This window comes from Spermophilus citellus (genome assembly GCF_964194105.1).
Source record: "Spermophilus citellus genome assembly, chromosome: 4".
Lineage (NCBI taxonomy): Eukaryota > Metazoa > Chordata > Mammalia > Rodentia > Sciuridae > Spermophilus > Spermophilus citellus.
This window is the reverse complement of record NC_138185.1, coordinates 227,471,680-227,493,239: the sequence shown is the minus strand read 5'-3', so window position 1 is coordinate 227,493,239 and position 21,560 is coordinate 227,471,680. Positions and strand designations below refer to the sequence as shown.

Genomic DNA, 21,560 nt, shown 5'->3' with positions numbered 1-21,560 from the left:
TCACGGCTGGAGAGAGGGAGGGGTCCCACATGGCCAGACCCAGAGCCAGTGTCTGCGCAGCTGGCTGGGGTTTGCCCCCGCAGGGCACGAGGCTTGGCCAGAGGCTGAGCCTCTCCCAGACCTTCCCCAGCCCCAGCAACTCTGGCTGATCAGGGAGGTACCTCTCAGGAGCCCCCAGGAAAGGACACAGCCCCCTGTCAGAGACTGTCCTTGTGTCCTGATTCCCTGTCCAAGGGTCTCTCTGTGTCCATGCAGGGGTTGACTAGCCATGGGAGTGGGGATAGGCCCTCCCTGCACTGCCCACCCCTGGGAACACCCACATCCGGCAGCCCTGAATGGCCCAAGGGAGGGACTGTCCAGAAAACCACACAGACACAGAGCCCAGACCCTTTGGACCAACCCACATGGCACCTGCCCACACTCGTGCACACTGGGGCCTCACACGGGCAACATGCACACACCCAGAGCCAGCAAGTGTCCGCTCAGTGAACACTCACAAGCACACGGGCTCACCCACGGCCTCACACACTGACCAGCTCAGATCCCAGCCTCCTCTCAGGAGGCACCTACACCCAAGCCCTGACACACCCAGGGCCGACACCACACTGACCCCCACACAGGCACACACCCCCTTACCACAAGATCCAGCTCCCTCCCCAGCGCAGACCGTCCCTGTAGCTGGGGCCACACCAGGGACAGGCTCTGCCATCTCTCCAGCCCCTGGCCTGGTCACCACTGAATAAGCAGGGGCCACACAGGCTGCAGGGACATCCCTGCAGGGTCACAGGCCCAGTGCTGCCTGGCCAGCCCCAGCACTGACGCCTGGAGCTCGCAGCAAGGAGCTCCCATGAAGTCCAGGCACCGTCCACAGCCAGGGGGTCTGGATGAGCTGGGCCCCAGTGGGAGGAGCCGGGGGCTGAGGCCCACCAGAGAAGGCCACCAGGGAAACCTGGCCCCAGTACGCGCACTGCTGGCCCAGCCCAGCGGCCCTTCTCCCGGCCCCCGGGAGGCAGCTCCCAGGTCCCACCTTGGCGCCACACACTGACCACCCCCTCCCTGTCCAGAGCTCAGCCTGGATGACTGTGCAGAGGCCCAGGACGGGGAGCTGGACGGGCTGTGGACGACCCTCACCATCTTCATCAGCCTCTTCCTGCTCAGCGTGTGCTACAGTGCCACTGTCACTCTCTTCAAGGTCGGCCACACTGTCCCCGTGCTGTCCCCATGCCATCCCCAGTGTCCTATGCTGTCCCTCACTGTCCCCATGCCATCTCCACACTGTCCCACAATGTGTCCCATGTCATCTCCACACTATTCTCATGATGTGTCCCAGGTCATCCCCACACTGCCCCACGGTGTGTCCCATGCTGTCCCCATGCTGTCCCCATGCCATCCCCACACTGCCCCATGGTGTATCCCATGCTGTCCCCATGCTGTCCCCATGCCATCCCCACACTGCCCCACGGTGTGTCCCATGCTGTCCCCACGCTGTCCCACAATGTGTCCCATGCTGTGTCCACAATGCTCCATGCTGACCACCACACTTTTCCCAACGCATCCCACACTGTCTCCACCCTGCTCCCCACCTACCCCCATACTCTCCCCACATTGTGCCCAACCTGTCCTCCACCTGTCCCTACCCTGTACCCCACCCAATTACCCAAACTCTCCCTACTCAATTCCTCACACTGTCTGCACCCTGTCCCCCACTGTCCTAACGTGTTTCCACCCTGTCCCCCCACCTGTCCTCACACCATCCCCCACACTGTCCCCTCCCTATCTCTACCTTTTCCTCATGGTTCCAACCTGTCCCCACGCTGTCCCCACCCTGTTCCCCAATCCATCCCCTGCTACCCCCACGCTGTCTCGCACCCTGTCCCCCACCATCCCCACTCTGTAGCTGCATTGTCCCCAACCAGTACCCCACTGCCCCCAACCTGTCCCCATATTGTCCCCTAGAATCCTCACCCTGTCCCCCACATTGTCCCCCACCATCTCCATCCTGTCCTCCATTGTCCCCACCCTGTCCCCTATAGTCCCACCCTGTCCCCACACTCTCCCACCTTGTCCCCCACCATCCTCACCCTGTCCTCACCTTATCGCCCACTATCCCCATCTTGTCCCTCATTGTCTCCACATTGTCCCCCACCATCTCCATCCTGTCCTCCATTGTCCCCACCCTGTCCCCTATAGTCCCACCCTGTCCCCACACTCTCCCACCCTGTCCCCCACCATCCTCACCCTGTCCTCACCTTATCGCCCACTATCCCCATCTTGTCCCTCATTGTCTCCACCTTGTCCCCCACATCTCCATCCTGTCCTCCATTGTCCCCACCCTGTCCCCTATAGTCCCACCCTGTCCCCACACTCTCCCACCTTGTCCCCCACCATCCTCACCCTGTCCTCACCTTATCCCCCACTATCCCCATCTTGTCCCTCATTGTCTCCACCTTGTCCCCCACATCTCCATCCTGTCCTCCATTGTCCCCACCCTGTCCCCTATAGTCCCACCCTGTCCCCACACTCTCCCACCCTGTCCCCCACCATCCTCACCCTGTCCTCACCTTATCGCCCACTATCCCCATCTTGTCCCTCATTGTCTCCACCTTGTCCCCCACATCTCCATCCTGTCCTCCATTGTCCCCACCCTGTCCCCTATAGTCCCACCCTGTCCCCACACTCTCCCACCCTGTCCCCCACCATCCTCACCCTGTCCTCACCTTATCGCCCACTATCCCCATCTTGTCCCTCATTGTCTCCACATTGTCCCCCACCATCTCCATCCTGTCCTCCATTGTCCCCACCCTGTCCCCTATAGTCCCACCCTGTCCCCACACTCTCCCACCCTGTCCCCCACCATCCTCACCCTGTCCTCACCTTATCGCCCACTATCCCCATCTTGTCCCTCATTGTCTCCACCTTGTCCCCCACATCTCCATCCTGTCCTCCATTGTCCCCACCCTGTCCCCTATAGTCCCACCCTGTCCCCACACTCTCCCACCTTGTCCCCCACCATCCTCACCCTGTCCTCACCTTATCCCCCACTATCCCCATCTTGTCCCTCATTGTCTCCACCTTGTCCCCCACATCTCCATCCTGTCCTCCATTGTCCCCACCCTGTCCCCTATAGTCCCACCCTGTCCCCACACTCTCCCACCTTGTCCCCCACCATCCTCACCCTGTCCTCACCTTATCGCCCACTATCCCCATCTTGTCCCTCATTGTCTCCACCTTGTCCCCCACATCTCCATCCTGTCCTCCATTGTCCCCACCCTGTCCCCTATAGTCCCACCCTGTCCCCACACTCTCCCACCCTGTCCCCCACCATCCTCACCCTGTCCTCACCTTATCCCCCACTATCCCCATCTTGTCCCTCATTGTCTCCACCTTGTCCCCCACTGTCGCCACGCTGTCACCTCACTGTCCCCAACTCTCCCTCAGGTGACTGTGGGCTCACCTGTGCTGTTCTCCAGGTGAACTGGATCTTCTCCTCGGTGGTGGAGCTGAAGCCGACCATCGCCCCTGACTACAGGAACATGATCGGGCAGGGGGCCTAGGCCACCTCCTGCAAGGGGCCAGGGCCTCCCAGACCCTGGAGGACCATCCATCATGGCCATCACCCTGGCTCCCCAGCCACCCTGCCCTTGGACCTCATCACCCGCTGACCCTGCGACTCACTGACCCTGCAGCCCTGCTCCTGCCCTTTGAGGACCTCTGGAGAGCAGGCTGTACCCCCAGACCTCATCAGCCTGGACACAGACCACCCCTGGCCCGAGACACTGGCCAGGGCCAGCAGGGGACATGTGCACCTCACCAGGACATCGCTGCCCTAAGGGGCCGGGAGGAGGCCGAGGTCAGCTTGCTGAAGTCCACCAGGGCAGAGACAGCTTTGCACTGACCCTGTCCACTCCAGCCTCCACACAGCAGGGTTTCTTGAGAGAGAAGGTGAGGTCCTCAGAACACTGAGTGGGGACCTCTCCACCTGAGCTGGGAGGCGCTTGGCCAACACTCCCCAACAGGGGAGCCCCGGGAAGGGCTTCCTGCGGTCACTCAGATGGCCTTCACTCCCGCCCGTGCCGCGCCAAGCCCCGTCTTAGGTTATTCTGCAAACCCCGAGTCTCTCTGGCTCCTGGGAAGCAGCCTCCTGTGTGATGGGGTCTCTGTGCACTGGCCCCTCCTCTTGGCCCACCCGCTTCAGAGGTGGGTTTCTACCCACAGGACAGCATCTCGGACCCTCTCTGCATGGGGGCAACTGCGGTGAGTCCAAGAAGCCACTTCCCACAGTGGGACCCAGCTCCACACCAGGGAGACCACTCAGAAGGACCTGGGCACATGTGGCCATTCCTGAAGGCCTGGCGAGTGCTGGGCAGAGACCACCTGAGAGGGTGGGCATCAGCCAGGTGTCCCTCTAGGAGAGTGGCTGGACAGTGTCAAGGCAGCCCAGGCATGGACTGAGGCTACTGAGAGCACCAGGCAGAGAGTGGGGCACAGGAGGCCAGGACACAGCCAGGCCACAGACGGCGGTTGGACCAGAAGCCCCTCCAGAGAGCCCAGGGCCTGGGGAGCCACGGCTGGCGGACAGTGATGACGGACAGAGGCCCCCAGGATCTGTTTGTGCCATCACTACTCAGGAGCAAACACCGAGTCAGAGTTTCCAGAGAGGAAAAGACATAACAAAAAACAGAAAGGCCTCCCCAGGGGGCTCAGTACAGTGCCCCAGGACCTGCACACTTCTGGCTTTAACAGGAGGGAACAGAGGGACCTCCCAGGGGGGCTCAGGGCAGTGACCCAGGACCTGCACACTTCTGGCTTTAATAGGAGAGAACAGCAGGACCTCCCAGGGGGGCTCAGGGCAGTGGCCCAGGACCTGCACACTTCTGGCTTTAATAGGAGAGAACAGAGGGACCTCCCAGGGGGGCTCAGGACAGTGACCCAGGACCTGCATACTTCTGGTTTAATAGGAGAGAACAGTAGGACCTCCCAGGGGGGCTCAGGGCAGTGGCCCAGGACCTGCATACTTCTGGTTTTATAGGAAAGAACAGAGGGACCTCCCAGGGGGACTCAGGACAGTGGCCCAGGACCTGCACACTTCTGGATTTAATAGGAGAGAACAGCAGGACCTCCCAGGGGGGCTCAGGGCAGTGGCCCAGGACCTGCACACTTCTGGATTTAATAGGAGAGAACAGAGGGACCTCCCAGGGGGCTCAGGACAGTGGCCAGGACCTGCACACTTCTGGCTTTGGTAGCTTTCTTCTTCTAGTTACGGGAACCCCAAAATGTCTTTTCAGGTTTTTTCAGAATGATATTAAACATCCTTTATACACCCTGGGACTCTGTGCTCTGCTGTGTCCACCAGCCCCGCCATCATGCACGAGGGGATCCACAAGGCCAGGCCAGGCCTGTCCGGCCCTCCCTCCTGCAGCCTCACCCTGCCTGGCCGCCAGCCCTGCTCCCACGGCCTTTCCTACATGCAGGCACCCTCCTCCCAGCTGGATGCTGCCTGTGCCTGACCAGGTCACTCTGGGGAGACCTGGGAAGCAGGTGGCCAAGCAGGGTCTCCCCAGCTGGCCACACCAGGCAGGAGGTGTGCGTGCTGCACAGTCAGCTCTGGAAGCCATGACAGGACGCAGGCTGGACGCTTCAGCAACAGACCCTATCCATAGTGTCCCGGAGGCCAGGGCTCCTGGGTAGAGGCAGGGCAGGCCTGGGCCTCTCTCCCTGGCTTGCACTCAAGGTCTTCTCCTTGTGTTCTCACAGGCTGTCCCCTGTGCCTGTGGGAGTCCTGGTCTCCTCTTCCGCAGACACAGTCCTAGGGCCTCAGGCCCACCCTGGTGAGCCCATCCCAGTGTGGCTCATCCTGAGGTCCTGGGTCACAACCTCAGCATGTGGGTGTGGAGGCACAAACCGGCCCACAACCACCCTGCCTCCTCTCTTGCAAATGCGCCGTCCCACCCTGACGTCCCCAGCATCAGCTCCAAGTCCCAAGTCCCACACACCCTCCTCCAGGGCAGGTGCTACCCATTCTAGGGCCACTCAGCCCCCAGGGCACCCAGGTGCCAAGAGCAGCAGGCAGGGGCACAGGGTGGGGGCGTTTGCAGAGACCAGGGAACACAGCCTGGCATGTGAGGGCAGCCCAGTGGAACACGGAGAGTCCACAGCCAGCCCAGCTCAACTTCCCTGTGAGACATACAGGCAGTGGGGAGGGCGAAGGGGCTATGTAGAGTCCAGGAGGCAAAGAATTGCCAGGGGCCACTCAGCTTCCCATAGGAGGCCAGCTGTGTCTGTGGACGGCACTGTGTCGACATCAGGCTCTGTCCTCCCTCCCCAGGAGATGCTGCAGAGGGGCCGCTCGGGTCCTGGAAGACACTGCTGGGCTGCAGCCAACATGGACATTGGGAGAGAGACCCAGCTGGGGGACTTTCCAGCCCGTGCTTTGGGAGCGAGCGCCCTGTGGATGCAGGAGCAGGGCTGCCTGGGTTCCAGAAGGGCGTTTAGGGGCCAGGCCTCAAGCTGTTAGAAAGTGTTTATTTGGGTCTTTGCTTCAGTGGGCAAGAGACGCGTCCTGCCCAGGGTGGGGCTGACCCCACTTGAGGGGCACTGCTGCCGTGGGAGCCTCACAGGGACCTGGAGGCCAAGACAGGCGTTGGATTTGCTGCCAATGCCCACTGGCAGTGAGCGGCAGGGAACCTGGGCCAGGCTGGGTGTCTGGACAGCTGTGCAGGCCTCAGGACAGGGTGCCGGGTGCAGGAGGGCAGAACTTGGGGTGCAGAACAGGGGCCCGTCCCAACCAAGGGAGAGCACCCTGGAGCCACCAGGCCCTCCAACACGTGCAGATAAAACCCAGGCCAGAGTGGGTAGGACCAACCCCCCCTTGAAGGCGAGCAAGATGAAGACCTCTCAGCTCAGCGCATGCTCCCACCCTCAGGGCCTTGCAGGCAGGCACCTTCCCCAGCACCCTGGGTAAGGAGCAGGCCTCTGTCTTCTGCTGCTGGGGCTCTTGGGGCCTCCCTGTGTCAGGTGAGACCGTGCAGGCATTGGTCCTGAGAGTGGACAGCCCAGCGAGGCTGAGGAATGGAAGCCCAGGGTCACTCCTTGGCCAAGCCACTGAGAGGGATGGAGAGGTGGCTTCACGTAGAGCCTGCCTCCCACCAGGACATGGCTCCTGGGCAGAGACGAGGCCTCCCCATGTCCTCAGCCCCATTCCTGACATGGTCATCTGGCTGCACCACAACCAGTAGCCGAGAGCGTCAGCTGCAGCCTGGCCAATGTCCTCAGCTACATGGACCTTGAGGGGACACACCCAACCACACAGTGACAATCAGGGCACATACACACCTGCCTGCACAGGGACCTTAAGGGGACACACACACACCCACACAGGGACAATCAGAGCACACACACGCCTGCCTTCACAGGGACCTTCAGGGGACACACACACACACACACACACACACAGGGACAATCAGGGCACACACACCCACACAGTGACTTCCAGGGAACACCCACATACACACACACACACACACACACACATAGGAACGTTCAGGGGACAGACACCTGCCCACACAGGGACCTTCAGAGGACACACATGCCACCCAGAGAGGGACCTTCAGGGGACACACATGCCACTCACACAGGGACTTTCATGAGCACACACACCCACTCACATAGGGACATTCCAGGGACACACATGCCCGCCTACACAGGGACCATCAGAGGACACATACACCCTCCCTCACAGGGACCTTCAGGGGACACACACATCCACCGTCACAGGGCCCGTCACATGGCACATGCGCACATCAGCCAGCCGCACAGGGACCATTGCACAACACACAGCTATGTGAGTCCCACACAGGGACACGATAGCCACCCTGCATCCTGCCCCCAGTGCCCCCTGGAGACCAGGGCAGCCTGGGGCCGAGAGGCTCTGCAGGAGCTCCTTAGAGCAGCGAGCAGCGACCTGGCAGCCTGGTCTCCTCCACGCCTGGTCTCCTGCCCTCTGGACAGAGGGGCCCAGCACACAGGCCGACGTGGTAAGAGAGCTCAAGAGCAATGTTGTCTGGGTGAGGAGGGAGAGTGTCCCAGGTTCTGTGATCACTGCAGTCAACAGAGTGGGGGCCAGTTCCCAGGAGAACTGAGAGCACAACTCACATGCTGAGGAGGGAGTGTGAAGAGGGTCAGGAGGAGACGCAACACTGGGTGGATCCATGGGCACCAGGAGGGGCCAGCTGTGCTGCGGCCAGGCCAGACACAAGGGCACTGCTGTCAATCAGCCATCAGTCGTCACCTGTGAAAACAGAAGGGGCACTGCTGTCAATCATCCATCAGTCATCACCTAGCCAGACAGAAGGGCACTGCTGTCAATCAGCCTTCAGTCATCACCTGTCCAGACAGAAGGAGCACTGCTGTCAATCATCCATCAGTCATCACCTGTCCAGACAGAAGGAGCACTGCTGTCAATCATCCATCAGTCAACACCTGTCCAGACAGAAGGGCACTGCTGTCAATCATCCATCAGTCATCACCTGTCCAGACAGAAGGGCACTGCTGTCAATCATCCATCAGTCATCACCTGTGCAGACAGAAGGGACACTGCTGTCAATCAGCCATCAGTCAACACCTGTGCAGACAGATGGGCTCTGCTGTCAAACATCCATCAGTCATCACCTGTCCAGACATAAGGGGCACTGCTGTCAATCAGCCATCAGTCATCACCTGTCCAGACAGAAGGAGCACTGCTGTCAATCATCCATCAGTCATCACCTGTCCAAATAGAAGGGGCACTGCTGTCAATCAGCCATCAGTCAACACCTGTGCAGACAGAAGGGACACTGCTGTCAATCATCCATCAGTCATCACCTGTCCAGACAGAAGGGCACTGCTGTCAATCATCTGTCAGTCATCACCTGTACAGACAGAAGGAGCTCTTCTGTCAATCATCTGTCACTCATCACCTGTGTAGACAGAAGGGGCACTGCTGTCAATCATCCATAAGTCATCACCTGTGCAGACAGAAGGGACACTGCTGTCAATCAGCCATCAGTCGTCACCTGTCCAAACAGAAGGGGTACTGCTGTCAATAATCCATAAGTCGTCCCTGTGCAGACAGAAGGGGCACTGCTGTCAATGAGCCATTAGTCGTCACCTGGCCAGACAGAAGGGACACTGCTGTCAATCATCCATCAGTCAACACCTGTCCAAACAGAAGGGGCACTGCTGTCAATCAGCCTTCATTCATCACCTGTCCAAACAGAAGGGGCACTGCTGTCAATCATCCATCAGTCATCACCTGTCCAAACAGAAGGGGCACTGCTGCCAATAAGGCATCAGTCAACACCTGTGCAGACAGAAGGGCACTGCTGTCAACCATCCATCAGTCGTCACCTGTGCAGACAGAAGTGGCACTGCTGTCAATCATCCATCAGTCATCACCTGTCCAAACAGAAGGGGCACTGCTGCCAATCAGCCATCAGTCAACACCTGTGCAGACAGAAGGAGCACTGCTGTCAACCATCCATCAGTCAACACCTGTCTAAACAGAAGGGGCACTGCTGTCAATCAGCCAGCAGTCAACACCTGTGCAGAGAGAGGGGGCACTGCTGTCAATCACCGTTCAGTCATCACCTGTCAAAACAGAAGGGGCACTGCTGTCAATCAGCCATCAGTAAACACCTATCCAGACAGAGGGAGCACTGCTGTCAATCATCCATCAGTCATCACCTGTCCAAACAGAAGGGGCACTGCTGCCAATCAGCCATCAGTCAACACCTGTGCAGACCGAAGGAGCACTGCTGTCAACCATCCATCAGTCATCACCTGTCCAAACAGAAGGGGCACTGCTGTCAATCAGCCAGCAGTCAACACCTGTGCAGAGAGAGGGGGCACTGCTGTCAATCACCGTTCAGTCATCACCTGTCAAAACAGAAGGGGCACTGCTGTCAATCAGCCATCAGTAAACACCTATCCAGACAGAGGGGGCACTGCTGTCAATCAACCATCAGTCATAACCTGTCCAGACAGGAGCACTGCTGTCAATCATCCATCAGTCATCACCTGTCCAGACAGAAGGAGCAATGCTGTCAATCATCCATCAGTCATCACCTGTCCAGACAGAAGGGGCACTGCTGTCAATCATCTGTCACTCATCACCTGTCCAGACAGAAGGGGCACTGCTGTCAATCATCCATAAGTCATCACCTGTGCAGACAGAAGGGGCACTGCTGTCAATCATCCATAAGTCATCACGTGTGCAGACAGAAGGAGCACTGCTGCAATCATCCATAAGTCATCACCTGTTCAAACAAAAGAGGCACTGCTGTCAATCAGCCATCAGTCATCACCTGTCCAGACAGAGGGGCACTGCTGTCAACCATCCATCAGTCATCACCTGTCAAGACAGAGGGGCACTGCTGTCACTCATCTGTCAGTCGTCACCTATCCAGACAAAGGGGCACTGCTGTCAATCATCCATCAGTAATCACCTGTCCAGACAGAAGCAGCAATGCTGTCAATCATCCATCTGTCATCACCTGTCCAGACAGAAGGGGCACTGCTGTCAATCATCTGTCAGTCATCACCTGTCCAGACAGAGGGGGCACTGCTGTCAATCATCCATCAGTAATCACCTGTACAGAAAGAAGGGACACTGCTGTCAATCATGCATCAGTCATCACCTGTCCAGACAGAAGGGACACTGCTGTTAATCTTCCATCAGTCATCACCTGTCCAGACAGAAGGGGCACTGCTGTCAATCATCCATCAGTCATTACCTGTCCAGAGAGAAGGGGCACTGCTGTCAATCACCCTTCAGTCATCACCTTTCAAAACAGAAGAAGCACTGCTGTCAATCAGCCATCAGTCAACACCTGTCGAGACAGAGGGGGCACTGCTGTCAATCAGCCATCAGTCATCACCTGTCCAGACAGAAGCACTGCTGTCAATCATCCATCAGTCATCACCTGTCCAGACAGAAAGGGTACTGCTGTCAATCAGCCATCAGTCATCACCTGTCCAGACAGAAGCACTGCTGTCAATCATCCATCAGTCATCAACTGTCCAGACAGAAGGGGCACTGCTGTCAATCATCCATCAGTAATCACCTGTCCAGACAGAAGGAGCAATGCTGTCAATCATCCATCAGTCATCACCTGTCCAGACAGAAGGGGCACTGCTGTCAATCATCTGTCAGTCATCACCTGTCCAGACAGAGGGGAACTGCTGTCAATCATCTGTCAGTCATCACCTGTCCAGAGAGAGGGGCACTGCTGCCAATCAGCCATCAGTCATCACCTGTCCAGACAGAAGGGGCACTGCTGTCAATCATCTGACAGTCATCACCTGTTCAGACAGAGGGGCACTGCTGTTAATCATCCATCAGTCATCACCTGTCCAGACAAAAGGGGCACTGCTGTCAACCATCCATCAGTCATCACCTTTCCAGACAGAAGGAACAATGCTGTCAATCATCCATCAGTCATCACCTGTCCACACAGAAGGGCACTGCTGTCAATCATCCATCAATCAGCACCTGTCCATTCAGAAGGAGCACTGATATCAATCATCCATCAGTCATCACCTGTGCAAACAGAGGGGGCACTGCTGTCAATCATCCATCAGTCATCACCTGTCCAGACAGAAGTGGCACTGCTGTCAATCATCCATCAGTCATCACCTGTGCAGACAGAAGGGGCACTGCTGTCAATCATCCATCAGTCATCACCTGTCCAAACAGAAGGGGCACTGCTGTCAACGATCCATCAGTCATCATCTGTGCAGACAGGAGGGACACTGCTGTCAATCTTCTGTAACTCATCACCTGTGTAGATAGAAGGGAAACTGCTGTCAATCATCCATTAATCCTCACCTGTCCAGACAGAAGGGACACTGCTGTCAATCATCATCAGTCGTCACCTGTCCAGACAGAAGGGGAACTGCTGTCAATCATCCATCAATCAGCACCTGTCCAGACAGAAGGGGCACTGCTGTCAATCATCCATCAGTCATCACCTGTCCCGACAGAGGGGACACTGTTGTCAATCATCATCAGTCGTCACCAGTCCAGACAGAGAAGACACTGCTGTCAATCAGCAATCAGTCAACACCTATGCAGACAGAAGGAGCACTGCTGTCAATCATCCATCAGTCATCACCTGTCCAAACAGAAGGGGCACTTCTGTCAATCAGCCGTCAGTCAACACCTGTGCAGACAGAGGGGACACTGCTGTCAAACAGCCATCAGTCATCACCTGTCCAGACAGAAGGGGCACTGCTGTCAATGATCCATCAGTCATCATCTGTGCAGACAGGAGGGACTCTGCTGTCAATAATCCATCAGTCATCAACTGTCCAGACAGAAGGGGCACTGCTGTCAATCACCCTTCAGTCATCACCTGTCAAAACAGAAGGGGCACTGCTGTCAATCACCCATCAGTCAACATCTGTCCAGACAGAGGGGGCACTGCTTTCAATCAGCCATCAGTCATCACCTGTCCAGACAGGAGCACTGCTGTCAATCATCCATCAGTCATCACCTTTCCAGACAGAAGGGGTACTGCTGTCAATCATCCATCAGTCATCACCTGTCCAGACAGAAGGGGCACTGCTGGCAATCATCCATAAGTCATCACCTGTGCAGACAGAAGGGGCACTGCTGTCAATCATTAATCAGTCATCACGTGTGCAGACAGAAGGAGCACTGCTGTCAATCATCCATAAGTCATCACCTGTCCAAACAGAAGGGGCACTGCTGTCAGCCATCAGTCATCACCTGTCCAGAGAGAGGGGCACTGCTGTCAACCATTAATCAGTCATCACCTGTCAAGACAGAAGGGGACTGCTGTCAATCATCTGTCAGTCATCACCTGTCCAGACAGAGGGGCACTGCTGTCAATCATCCATCAGTCATCACCTGTCCAGACAGAAGGAGCAATGCTGTCAATCATCCACCTGTCATATCCTGTCCAGACAGAAGGGGCACTGCTGTCAAATATCAATCAATCATCACCTGTCCATTCAGAAAGAGTACTGATATCAATCATCCATCAGTCATCACCTGTGCGGACATAGGGGGCACTGCTGTCAATCACCCATCAGTCATCACCTGTCCAGACAGAAGCGGAACTGCTGTCAATCATCTGTGAGTCATCACCTGTCCAGACAGAGGGCCACTGCTGTTAATCATCCATCAGTCATCACCTGTCCAGACAGAAGGGGCACTGCTGTCAATCGCCCTTCAGGCATCACCTGTCAAAACAGAAGGGGCACTGCTGTCAATCAGCCATCAGTCAACACCTGTCCAGACAGAGGGGGCACTGCTGTCAATCAGCCATCAGTCATCACCTGTCCAGACAGAGGGGGCACTGCTGTCAATCATCCATCAGTCATCACCTGTCCAGACAGAAGGGGTACTGCTGTCAAACATCCATCAGTCATCACCTGTCCAGACAGAAGGGGAACTGCTGTCAATCATCCATCAGTCATCACCTGTCCAGACAGAAGGAGCAATGCTGTCAATCATCCATCAGTCATCACCTGTCCAGACAGAAGGGGCACTGCTGTCAGTCATCTGTCAGTCATCACCTGTCCAGACAGGAGCACTGCTGTCAATCATTCATCAGTCATCACCTGTCCAGACAGAAGGGGCACTGCTGTCAATCATCCATCAGTCATCACCTGTCCAGACAGAGGGGCACTGCTGTCAACCATTAATCAGTCATCACCTGTCAAGACAGAAGGGGACTGCTGTCAATCATCTGTCAGTCATCACCTGTCCAGACAGGAGCACTGCTGTAATTCATCCATCAGTCATCACCTGTCCATACAGAAGGGGTACTGCTGTCAATCATCCATCAGTCATCACCTGTCCAGACAGAAGAGACACTGCTGTCAATAATCTGTCAGTCATCACCTGTACAGACAGAGGGGGCACTGCTCTCAATCATCTGTCAGTCATCACCTGTCCAGACAGGAGCACTGATGTCAATCATCCATCAGTAATCACCTGTCCAGACAGAAGGAGCAATGCTGTCAATCATCCATCAGTCATCACCTGTCCAGACAGAAGGGGCACTGCTGTCAATCATCTGTCAGTCATCACCTGTCCAGACAGAGGGGGCACTGCTGTCAATCATCCATCAGTCATCACCTGTCCAGACAGAAGTGGCACTGCTGTCAATCATCCATCAGTCATCACCTGTGCCGACAGAAGGGGCACTGCTGTCAACGATCCATCAGTCATCATCTGTGCAGACAGGAGTGACACTGCTGTCAATCTTCTGTAACTCATCACCTGTGTAGATAGAAGGGAAACTGCTGTCAATCATCCATTAATCCTCACCTGTCCAGACAGAAGGGACACTGCTGTCAATCATACATCAGTCATCACCTGTCCAGACAGAAGGGGAACTGCTGTCAATCATCCATCAATCGGCACCTGTCCAGACAGAAGAGGAACTGCTGTCAATCATCCATCAGTCATCACCTGTCCAGACAGACGGGACACTGTTGTCAATCATCATCAGTCGTCACCTGTCCAGACAGAGGGGACACTGCTGTCAATCAGCCATCAGTCAACACCTATGCAGACAGAAGTAGCACTGCTGTCAATCATCCATCAGTCATCACCTGTCCAAACAGAAGGGTCACTTCTGTCAATCAGCCATCAGTCAACACCTGTCCAGACAGAAGGGACACTGCTGTCAATCATCTGTCAGTCATCACCTGTCCAGACAGAAGGGGCACTGCTGTCAATCATCCATCAGTCATCACCTGTGCAGACAGAAGGGACACTGCTGTCAATCATCTGTCACTCATCACCTGTGCAGACAGAAGGGACACTGCTGTCAATCATCTGTCAGTCATCACCTGTGCAGACAGAAGGGGCACTTCTGTCAATCAGCCATCAGTCAACACCTGTCCAGACAGAAGGGACACTGCTGTCAATCATCTGTCAGTCATCACCTGTCCAGACAGAAGGGGCACTGCTGTCAATCATCCATCAGTCATCACCTGTGCAGACAGAAGGGGCACTGCTGTCAATAAGCCATCAGTCAACACCTGTCCAGACAGAAGGGACACTGCTGTCAATCATCCATCAGTCATCACCTGTCCAAACAGAAGGGGCACTTCTGTCAATCAGCCATCAGTCAACACCTGTCCAGACAGAAGGGACACTGCTGTCAATCATCTGTCAGTCATCACCTGTCCAGACAGAAGGGGCACTGCTGTCAATCATCCATCAGTCATCACCTGTGCAGACAGAAGGGGCACTGCTGTCAATAAGCCATCAGTCAACACCTGTCCAGACAGAAGGGACACTGCTGTCAATCATCCATCAGTCATCACCTGTCCATACAGAAGGGGCACTGCTGCCAATCATACATCAGTTCTCACCTGTACAGACAGAAGGGACACTGCTGTCAAACATCTGTCAGTCATCACCTGTGCAGACAGAAGGAGAAATGCTGTCAATCATCTATCAGTCATCACCTGTGCAGAGTGAAGGGACACTGCTGTCAATCATCTGTCAGTCATCACCTGTCCAGACAGAAGGGGCATTGCTGTCATACATCTGTCACTCATCACCTGTGCAGACAGAAGGGGCACTGCTGCCAATCATCCATCAGTTCTCACCTGTGCAGAGAGAAGGGACACTGCTGTCAATCCCTATAGGTAGAGAATGGGACAGCAGCTCCAGGACCAGAAAGGCACCCTGCCCCACAGAGCCCAGGGCTGTACCAGGCACAGCCTCTTCCCACATGGGCACAGCCATGCCATTGGTGTCTGTCCTGCGCCACATTCCTGGCAGCACGTGGCTGGAAAAGCAGGGCCAGGATGGATGGAGAACGCTACGGATCAATGAGAAACCCAAGTGGCTCAGGAGACTGGGCAAGAGAACCAACAGGCTTTACACAGGTCTCCAGCTGCCCCTGGGCACTCAGGACACTGAGTGCAGGACACTGAGCTCCCTCAGTGCAGGCCAGTCCAGGGAGGGCTCCGAACAGTGACCATCACCATCCTAACACGCGGCCACGGAAAGGCCCAAGGCTGGTCGCTACCATGTTCCAGCTGCAGCTACGCAAAGAAAAGGCAGCGCCACCCTCATGCACCCGGAAAAGCAGCTCTGGGACAGCCGTCTCCACGTGTCGCAGACCAGACCAGTCCTCAGTCAGGATTTTAAAGAACACCGTGGTCAAAGGATGAATGGAAAACATGGTCATATGGGGCTGGTGGGGCTCCGCGGAGATCGCTCGCCTCGCACTTTCGAGCCCTGGGTTCCATCCCACTCCACATAAAGATAAATATACAGAATAAAGGTATTGTGTCCAACTACAACTAAAAGATAAATATGTGAAAAGAAAATATGACCATAATGAGTGAATAGATAGGGAAACTCCACCAAAAATACCTGTAACAGCAAATTCTCAAGAAACAAATGAAAGTTATACAACTAAAAAAATGCAGAGAATTTAAAGAATCAAAGCCTGTTGAGCTTAAGAGCTGGCTGGAGAGGCATGGGGAAGGCCAGAAGATTTGAAGACATAGCTCCAGGCAGTCTTTTCTGTCATCAGAGAACAGGCAGAAAAACACTTGGAGAAATGAAGAGGCTCCAGATCCCGTGATCCACTACGAAGCTTCCTAAAATACATGACATTGGAGTCCCACCAGAGCAGAGGCCAGGAAAATGGGGCTGGAGAAGTCTTTAAAACACACAGGTTCTTCTATGGGCTGAAACTCCGACTTATGGATACAGAAATTCTAACGAGGTGCCAGCGTCCGTCACCCCCTCCCGCCAGGCTGATGGACAGCGAGGTCAGAGAGCCTGGAGAGCAGCCAGAAAAACAGCAGGCACCCAGAGGCGCGGACCACCCGGCCTGGGAGGCGCGGAGCAGGAGGGGGGGGGGCGTGGAGTCAGGGAAGGCTCCCAGAATTCCCTTCCCAAGAAGACACATGGGGACTGGGAGGAGCACCTGAGTCTCCAAGGGAGCACCCAGGGCCACCAAGAAGCAAAGGCACCCGCTGGGGACCAGATCCCCCTGAGTCTGGGGATCCAAAGGCGGCTACAGCCACCAACAGTTGGTGCTCCTTAGACAGAAGGATCTAGAAACACCTAAGCTGGCCCTTAGCCAGCACTGGCCCCTGGTCACCACCAAAGCCAGGCCTGTGCTCAACCAAGGCCCACAGCAAAGAGCACACGCCCAGCGTGGCCCCTGTGCTCAGCAGGACAGAGGCCAGTTCTGCAAGAGGCCCAGTCAGAGCCTTGATCCTGCTTAGCCAGCCACCTTGACAGCCTCTGGCCAGCTTCCACCCACAGTGGTCACTTTAGAATCCCTCCCTCAGGGTCAGTCAAGAGCACGCGCTCCCTGGGGATAGCTCAGGACCCGTCCTTGGGCCTGGAGCAGGCGATGGGGTGCCGACCTGCCTCATCTCGGTGGCTGGAGAAGGGTCTGCACACCCAGAGCAGTGGGAGGTGCGCCCACCGGCCGGGTGTTCAGAGGAGACCACCTCGAAGCACCTCACTCCTTTGAAACTCACTTTGTGAGCTACTCCGAGGGCAGCAGAGGCCAGAGCTGGGCCCCGGTGGGACCTGAGGCCTCAGGAGCTCCAGGTGCCCGCGCCTCCTCCCCAGGAGCCCTCCCTGCCCCAGCACCTGAGCCCAGCTCATCCCGGGGTCAGGCAGAACCAAGGGCCAGGCAGCCTGGTCACAAAGGCCACTGCCCCTTGTGCCCGCAGCCTGGGGACAGCCAGCAGGAGGATGCCAGGTGGGTCAGGTGCAGCCCTGCCCTCCCCTGGGGGCCTGCCACAGCCGGGCACCACCTGACCCAGAGGGCAGGAGGCTCCCACCCTGTGGTTTCCCTCGGAACCACAACTGCTTCCAAGAAACAGGGCTTTACCCCTTAGCCTCCCACACAGCATCTGTCCCTAGCTTGGCTGGGCTGGTGGCCAAGGACTGTCCATCAGGGAGGGACAACACAGGCCAAGCCTGATCTCCCCAGACCTCACCCCCAGGCCCTCCAGGTTCCTGGCCCACCATGCTGGTCACCCATCCCACCTGCATCCCTTCTGAGGTCTAGCAATGTGTCTGACAATCTCTCTGAGGGCACTGAGCTTGCAGAGCCCCGGCCCTCAGACCCCTGCATGGGGACCACTGACACTGGGAGTCCTAGGTAGAGGGGACAGGGTCCCGATGGCCCTCCCCAGAGACTTTGCACATCCCTCCCAGGACCCCATGATGACAAGCCAGGCTCAGGTTGCCTGTGTCCTCCCTGGGTGTGCACATGGTCCTCCAGGGGACTCAAAGCAGGTGGGAAGCCCTGCACAGCACAGCCCTGCTCAGCTTCCCCACACCACGGCTTCTCCAGCCCTTCACGCCTCCAGCCGTGCACATGCATGACATGCCGTCTCGGACTCAAGCCCCTACTGCAGGTCAACTGGCCGCATTTGCTCAACCCCAGAGTTCTGGCACATGAACAGGATCGTGCATCCACACTGCAGCGTTGTGCAGGAGTGTCCCGGGGACTCGCCTTGTACTCCTCGGCCCCCGTGGAGCCCTGGCCCTGCTGGTGTTCCAGAGGTCTAGGCAGCAGTGCTCTGCAGCCACTGTGCAGTCAGGAGCCTTCAGTAGATGACTCCCCACTCCCCAACACCCCCCCACACAGCCTCCTTTATTAGGAGTGTGCGTCTGGTTCCTCCCAGGCTTCCTGTGGCTTGGGAACACACAACACCATGGCCTCCAAGTCTGGGCAATTCCAAATACCTCCCTGCAGCTGGGTCTGCGTTCCCTGTGCTGCGATAGACACCCAGGGCCTCCCTTTAGCTGGGTTTGTGTTCCCTATGCTGTGTGAGTCTCCCAGGGCCTCCCTGTAGCTGGGTCTGTGTTCCCTGTGCTGTGTGAGTCTCCCAGGGCCACCCTGCAGCTGGGTCTGTGTTCCCTGTGCTGTGTGAGTCTCCCAGGTCCACCCTGCAGCTGGGTCTGTGTTCCCTGTGCTGTGTGAGTCTCCCAGGGGACCCTGTAGCTGGGTCTGTGTTCCCTGTGCTGCATGAGTCTCCCAGGGCCTCCCTGCAGCTGGGTCTGTGTTCCCTATGCTGCATGAGCCTCCCAGGCCACCCTGCAGCTGGGCCTGCAGTACCTGTGCTGCATGAGTCTCCCAGGGGACCCTGCAGCTGGATCTGTATTCCCTGTGCTGCGTGAGACTCCCAGGGCGACCCTGCAGCTGGGTCTGTGTTCCCTGTGCTGCGTGAGACTCCCAGGGCGACCCTGCAGCTGGGTCTGTGTTCCCTGTGCTGTGTGAGTCTCCCAGGGCCTCCCTGCAGCTGGGTCTGTGTTCCCTTTGCTACGTGAGACTCCCAGGGCATCCCTGCAGCTGGGTTTGTGTTCCCTGTGCTTTGTGAGGTTCCTGTCACCCATGTTACTGGGGCACTTGGTGCAGTCGGGTTCTGGTGGTTTCCTCTTTGGGCTGTGTTTGGTTGGATTTTTGACTTCTTTCCCTCCCAACAGGTGTGGACAGCTGTGCCTCTGCTGCTAGTATTTCACGCACTCAGGACACGAGTGACCTGTAAGTCCCTATCACTTGCCCCTTTCTAAATACAGGTATCTGTTTCTTACTGTTTGGTTTTAGCTGGACTTGCTTGTTCTGAACACCAGGACTTTATAAGGCAAGAGTTTTGAAGACATTTTCTCTCAGTCTGTGGATTCTCATTTTCAATCTCATAACTGTCCTTCAAATGCATATATTGTTCATTGAATTAAAGTTAAACTCACAGATGTTTTCATGAACTGAGCATTGCATACTCAAACCTTATCACCAAAACCACCCAGATTCCCTGTGGCCTTCTGGAAGGCTCATCCTGTTGTAATTTCATTTTAGGTCTGCGCTCACATTCAGCTCATAATCCCAGAGTGTGGGTCCTATGCCCAGCTTGGTGTCTCAGCACGTGGGTATGACCGCTTCCAAGCCCTTCAGCAGAGCATGCTCTGCAGGCACCCAGCTTCTGGTTGGAGAGCATGGCCATACCTAGGCAGGCCTGTGTTTGAGTCTACTGCTGACCCGTCCACCCTCCCCTCAGCAGGCACCACGTTCATGGTCCTGCAGCTTTGGAGCTGGTCTTGGGAGGCCCATGTCAGCACTCTATTCCTGCATGGCGTTCCCCCACCTGGTTCTTCTCCCCCTTATGAACCGTGTGGCCCAGCCGCCGAGGCCTACAAAACCAGCCTCTGTGATTCTGATGGAGATTGTGCCACTTTCATACTTAGAGTTGGAAAAACTGACGCCATCACAGTGTTGACCCTTCCTGGTTGTGAACATGGTACCTCCCCATGACCGTGTTTGGTGTCTTTCATCAGAGTTCTGTAGATTTGGGGGTTTTTTCCTCATATAGATTTTTGCCAGTTCTTTGTATCCTTTACACAGAAGTGGGCTTACCCCAGGACAGAAGCCGCTCTGTCTTCCCGCCAGAACTTGTGCCTTCCCTCTCTTCTGGCAGTCCCTAGCCAGGCCTCCCAGTGCACTGAGCAGGTGCGTGGCTGGTGGACACAGGTGCATCTGCACCCTGGCACGGTGGCCCTGGGGGCAGTGCATGAAGCCCCGGGTGAGAGCTGCATGGGACCAGAGCCAGCGGAGGCCTGAGGACATCAGCCCCTGCAGGATGTGTCCTGAGAAAGGCCAAGGGCTCGGAGGCACACTTCCCTGTGCTCAGAGCTCAGAGGCCAGGAAGGTCAGTGGGGAGCAGGAGCTAGTCTGGGGCTGGGAAGGAGGGGTGGGAGACAGGCTCAGGCCACATAGTCTGAGGAGAGGGCGGGCAGAGCTGCGCGTGGATCTTGCCCTGGTGGCCCCGGAGCTGCCTGCACTGAGCTCGGCGTGGAGCTGGCCGTTGGGCTCTGGCCTCTGCCTCTCCCCTGCTGCCCACCTGCCAGGCGTCCATCTTGCTCTGCACGCGGAGTCAGGTCCAGATTGCCCAGGAGGGAAAGTTCAGTTGGGGAGGAGGGTCACCCCCAGATCTGGGCCCACCAGGAGCCCTTGAAGGCGACCTTATTTGGAAACCGGGTCCTGGCAGAGGGAATGAGGTGAAGATGAGGCCATACTGGGGGAGGTGGCCCTCATCCAGGGTGACCAGGGGCTCATGACAAGAGGAAGTTTGGACAGAGACACAGAGAGAGGGCTGTGCAGATGGAGGAGGGCCTGAGGCCAGCCAGGGGCAGCCCAGGAGCCTGAAGCCAGGCAGGGCTCTCCCAGCCCTGGAAGGCTCGCGGCCGCCGCGCCCTGACTTCTCCGTGGGAGCAGCCATGTCTGATCTTAGGAGCTTTGTTAGGACAGCTCCCGGAAACAGAGGCCAGGGTGGACAGGGGAGGGTGTGTCCTCACGTCCTCACTGAGGAAGCAGGTCCCCGGGCCTGGCGTGTCTGCTGGGCCTCTGGCTTAGCCTGGGTCTCTGCTCACTCCTGTGCTCCGTGCAGTTGTCGGTCCTACTGCTGCTCCTTTGAAGGCACTAAGTTCCTCCCTCCTGGACTGCGTTGAGGATGCCCTGTCCCCTCGTCCCCAGTGGCTGTGCGACGTGATTTTCTAT

At 56.8% G+C, this 21,560-nt stretch overlaps 1 gene segment (V, D, J or C); it reads left to right on the top strand.

The window, feature by feature from the left end:
* Positions 1-21,560, top strand: part of LOC308646103 (immunoglobulin heavy constant alpha 2-like) — a 145,316-nt gene that overhangs the window by 60,307 nt on the left and 63,449 nt on the right.